The 5000-nt window shown below is 55.5% G+C and overlaps 2 non-coding genes and 1 pseudogene across 2 annotated transcripts; all 3 read left to right on the forward strand.

Moving 5' to 3' along the window:
• The first annotated feature begins 2330 nt into the window (after nt 1-2330).
• On the forward strand, nt 2331-4140 carry LOC144420298 (small subunit ribosomal RNA). Its single transcript, XR_013474651.1, has one exon. It is a non-coding gene; the product is annotated as a small subunit ribosomal RNA (ribosomal RNA).
• Nucleotides 4141-4438: 298 nt separating this feature from the next.
• On the forward strand, nt 4439-4592 carry LOC144420140 (5.8S ribosomal RNA). The gene has a single exon (XR_013474499.1). It is a non-coding gene; the product is annotated as a 5.8S ribosomal RNA (ribosomal RNA).
• Nucleotides 4593-4880: 288 nt separating this feature from the next.
• Nucleotides 4881-5000, forward strand: part of LOC144420072 (large subunit ribosomal RNA) — a 7181-nt pseudogene continuing 7061 nt past the window's right edge.

Here is a 5000-nt window from a genome sequence, read left to right on the forward strand (position 1 = left end):
CGCCGGCATCGGCGTCGAAAGAAGCCGTGCCGAAAAAAGTTAAAGTACAAACGTGCAAGCATACTAACCTAACCCTAGGTAAGGCATGTCAGAGCGAAAGACAGTAATTTCGAATGAGCCAAGAAAGAGCGGTGCGGGGCCGGTCGGAGCGCACCCTTTTCTCGGTGGCTGGCGGGCGAGAGAGTGCTGCGTCGCCGGCATCGGCGTCGAAAGAAGCCGAGCCGAAAAAAGTTAAAGTACAAACGTGCAAGCATACTAACCTAACCCTAGGTAAGGCATGTCAGAGCGAAAGACAGTAATTTCGAATGAGCCAAGAAAGAGCGGTGCGGGGCCGGTCGGAGCGCACCCTTTTCTCGGTGGCTGGCGGGCGAGAGAGTGCTGCGTCGCCGGCATCGGCGTCGAAAGAAGCCGAGCCGAAAAAAGTTAAAGTACAAACGTGCAAGCATACTAACCTAACCCTAGGTAAGGCATGTCAGAGCGAAAGACAGTAATTTCGAATGAGCCAAGAAAGAGCGGTGCGGGCCGGTCGGAGCGCACCCTTTTCTCGGTGGCTGACGGGCGAGAGAGTGCTGCGTCGCCGGCATCGGCGTCGAAAGAAGCCGAGCCGAAAAAAGTTAAAGTACAAACGTGCAAGCATACTAACCTAACCCTAGGTAAGGCATGTCAGAGCGAAAGACAGTAATTTCGAATGAGCCAAGAAAGAGCGGTGCGGGGCCGGTCGGAGCGCACCCTTTTCTCGGTGGCTGGCGGGCGAGAGAGTGCTGCGTCGCCGGCATCGGCGTCGAAAGAAGCCGAGCCGAAAAAAGTTAAAGTACAAACGTGCAAGCATACTAATCTAACCCTAGGTAAGGCATGTCAGAGCGAAAGACAGTAATTTCGAATGAGCCAAGAAAGAGCGGTGCGGGGCCGGTCGGAGCGCACCCTTTTCTCGGTGGCTGGCGGGCGAGAGAGTGCTGCGTCGCCGGCATCGGCGTCGAAAGAAACCGAGCCGAAAAAAGTTAAAGTACAAACGTGCAAGCGAACTAACCTAACCCTAGGTAAGGCATGTCAGAGCGAAAGACAGTAATTTCGAATGAGCCAAGAAAGAGCGGTGCGGGGCCGGTCGGAGCGCACCCTTTTCTCGGTGGCTGGCGGGCGAGAGAGTGCTGCGTCGCCGGCATCGGCGTCGAAAGAAGCCGAGCCGAAAAAAGTTAAAGTACAAACGTGCAAGCATACTAACCTAACCCTAGGTAAGGCATGTCAGAGCGAAAGACAGTAATTTCGAATGAGCCAAGAAAGAGCGGTGCGGGGCCGGTCGGAGCGCACCCTTTTCTCGGTGGCTGGCGGGCGAGAGAGTGCTGCGTCGCCGGCATCGGCGTCGAAAGAAGCCGAGCCGAAAAAAGTTAAAGTACAAACGTGCAAGCATACTAACCTAACCCTAGATAAGGCATGTCAGAGCGAAAGACAGTAATTTCGAATGAGCCAAGAAAGAGCGGTGCGGGGCCGGTCGGAGCGCACCCTTTTCTCGGTGGCTAGCGGGCGAGAGAGTGCTGCGTCGCCGGCATCGGCGTCGAAAGAAGCCGAGCCGAAAAAAGTTAAAGTACAAACGTGCAAGCATACTAACCTAACCCTAGGTAAGGCATGTCAGAGCGAAAGACAGTAATTTCGAATGAGCCAAGAAAGAGCGGTGCGGGGCCGGTCGGAGCGCACCCTTTTCTCGGTGGCTGGCGGGCGAGAGAGTGCTGCGTCGCCGGCATCGGCGTCGAAAGAAGCCGAGCCGAAAAAAGTTAAAGTACAAACGTGCAAGCATACTAACCTAACCCTAGGTAAGGCATGTCAGAGCGAAAGACAGTAATTTCGAATGAGCCAAGAAAGAGCGGTGCGGGGCCGGTCGGAGCGCACCCTTTTCTCGGTGGCTGGCGGGCGAGAGAGTGCTGCGTCGCCGGCATCGGCGTCGAAAGAAACCGAGCCAAAAAAAGTTAAAGTACAAACGCGATGCTAATGAGCGAGCCGTTGTCTCGACTAATATGTAGGGGGCGTTCGATCGAGCGTCTGGCTTGAGCGCTTGTCGGCCTAGCAGAACGGTCGCATTGTTATGCCCGGGTTTTAGGCACCGCTGCAGGCGGCCGGCAGAGCTCTTGTTTGTGCGAAACTGAATGGATCGAGCCCGAGAGAGGGCGAGCAAAGAAAAAACGCAAATCGCTCCGCCTGGCACTGCCGGCGAGAGCGTGGACGTCGCGGCCAGCGACTGTCGAAGCTGAGTACGGCTGCAGGCGATCGCCTCGGTCTTAAACGAATGCGACGAGCACGCGCCGGGCGGCCCAGCAAGGGCCGAGCGCAGCTGTCGCAGCTATCTGGTTGATCCTGCCAGTAGTGATATGCTTGTCTCAAAGATTAAGCCATGCAGGTGCAAGTACGAGTTCTCGTAAAGCGAAACTGCGAATGGCTCATTAAATCAGTCTTGGTTTATTTGGTCTCGTAAGCGAAGTGGATAACTGTGGTAAAACTAGAGCTAATACATGCATTAAGCGCCGACTTCGGGAGGCGCGCTTTTATCAGATCAAAACCGACCGGGTTCGTCCTGTGACGTTTGATGACTCTGGATAACCACGCGGATCGTACGGTCTCTGCACCGACGACGTATCATTCAAGTGTCTGCCCTATCAACTGTCGAAGGTACGCTACGTGCCTACCTTTGTGATAACGGGTAACGGGGAATCAGGGTTCGATTCCGGAGAGGGAGCCTGAGAAACGGCTACCACATCCAAGGAAGGCAGCAGGCGCGCAAATTACCCATTCCCGACACGGGGAGGTAGTGACGAAAAATAACAATACAGGACTCTAACGAGGCCCTGTAATTGGAATGAGTACATCCTAAAACTCTTAACGAGTATCCATTGGAGGGCAAGTCTGGTGCCAGCAGCCGCGGTAATTCCAGCTCCAACAGTGTATGCTAAAGTTGTTGCGGTTGAAAAGCTCGTAGTTGGATTTTGGGCGAGCGCCGCCGGTCCGTCGCAAGGCGTGTCACTGGTTGCGTTCGCCTCACCTTCGGTTCTCCGTCGGTGCTCTTGACTGAGTGTCGGCGGTGGCCGATAAGTTTACTTTGAAAAAATTAGAGTGTTCAAAGCAGGCTGTTCGCCTGCATAGTGTTGCATGGAATAATGGAATAGGACCTCGGTTCTATTTTGTTGGTTTTCGGAGCACGAGGTAATGATTAAGAGGGACAGACGGGGGCGTCCGTACTCTGCCGTTAGAGGTGAAATTCTTGGATCGGCGGAAGACGAACTACTGCGAAAGCATTCGCCAAGAATGTTTTCTTTAATCAAGAGCGAAAGTCAGAGGTTCGAAGACGATCAAGTACCGTCCTAGTTCTGACTATAAACGATGCCAACTAGCGATCGGGAGGCGTTACCATGACGACCTTTCCGGCAGCTTCCGGGAAACCAAAGTCTTTGGGTTCCGGGGGAAGTATGGTTGCAAAGCTGAAACTTAAAGGAATTGACGGAAGGGCACCACCAGGAGTGGAGCCTGCGGCTTAATTTGACTCAACACGGGGAAACTCACCCGGCCCGGACACAGGTAGGATTGACAGATTGAGAGCTCTTTCTTGATTCTGTGGGTGGTGGTGCATGGCCGTTCTTAGTTGGTGGAGCGATTTGTCTGGTTAATTCCGATAACGAACGAGACTCTGGCATGCTAAATAGTTACGCGACCTTCTCGGTCGGCGTCTAACTTCTTAGAGGGACTAGTGGCGTTTAGCCACACGAGATTGAGCAATAACAGGTCTGTGATGCCCTTAGATGTCCGGGGCCGCACGCGCGCTACACTGAGTGAAGCAGCGAGTGTCTAACCTAGGCCGAAAGGTCCGGGTAACCCGTTGAACCTCATTCGTGATTGGGATAGGGACTTGCAATTGTTTCCCTTGAACGAGGAATTCCCAGTAAGCGCAAGTCATCAACTTGCGTTGATTACGTCCCTGCCCTTTGTACACACCGCCCGTCGCTACTACCGATTGAATGGTTTAGTGAGATCCTTGGATCGGCCCCGTCGCGGCTGGCAACGGCCGCGTCGGCGTGTCGAGAAGACGATCAAACTTGATCATTTAGAGGAAGTAAAAGTCGTAACAAGGTTTCCGTAGGTGAACCTGCGGAAGGATCATTACCGAAAGTGGTGGTAGGCCCCGGCCGACCGCGCACTTAATTGTCTTTGGGTGCCGCCGAGAGGGCGGCCGTCAATCGGGGTTCTGCCCCGTGCGACACGCGTAACACGTTGGCATAGCAAGGCAGCCGAGTGCGATCGTGGCTTCTGGGCACCGCGCTCGATGTGCCGCCGGCCCAGCCCGGCGGTCGCTCGGCGCCGTTTGTTGGTGTTTTTGTGCAGTTGTTGTCGGTGGTGGTTTTGTGGTCGATCCCACAGTGTGACGTCCGCGCGCTTCGGCGCCGGGCGAAACGTCGAGGACGACTCTTAACGGTGGATCACTCGGCTCGCGAGTCAATGAAGGACGCAGCCAAGTGCGAGAAGTAATGTGAATTGCAGAACACATTGAACGTCGACCTTCTGAACGCGAATTGCGGTCTCGGGTCAATCCCGGGACCGCGTCTGCCTCAGGGTCGCGTTCGTCCTCACCCGAGGGCCGTCGCCTGGCCTCTGCGAAGACGGCCGGGCGTCGCCCCAAGTTGAAGCGGTCGCCGAGCTTTCTCGGCGCGACCGCGTGTCCCGTACACCGCCGGCCCCTCGACGTGTTCAACTACGTTCGAGGGGCGGGTCCAGGTCGGTCGGTCCGGTCACGAGATCAAGACCGACCGTGGGCCAAGGCGGCGACGGTACGCGCTCGGTCGGCGCCGGCGGCGACGACTTGCGATGCCAGCGGGCCGTGTAAGAAGCGGCCCGCTTGACACATACGACCTGAGTTCAGGCGAGAGCACCCGCTGAATTTAAGCATATTATTAAGCGGAGGAAAAGAAACCAACAGGGATTCCCTGAGTAACGGCGAGTGAACCGGGAAGAGTCCAGCGTCGAAT

Source organism: Styela clava, chromosome 2 (assembly GCF_964204865.1).
Source record: "Styela clava chromosome 2, kaStyClav1.hap1.2, whole genome shotgun sequence".
Taxonomy (NCBI): domain Eukaryota; kingdom Metazoa; phylum Chordata; class Ascidiacea; order Stolidobranchia; family Styelidae; genus Styela; species Styela clava.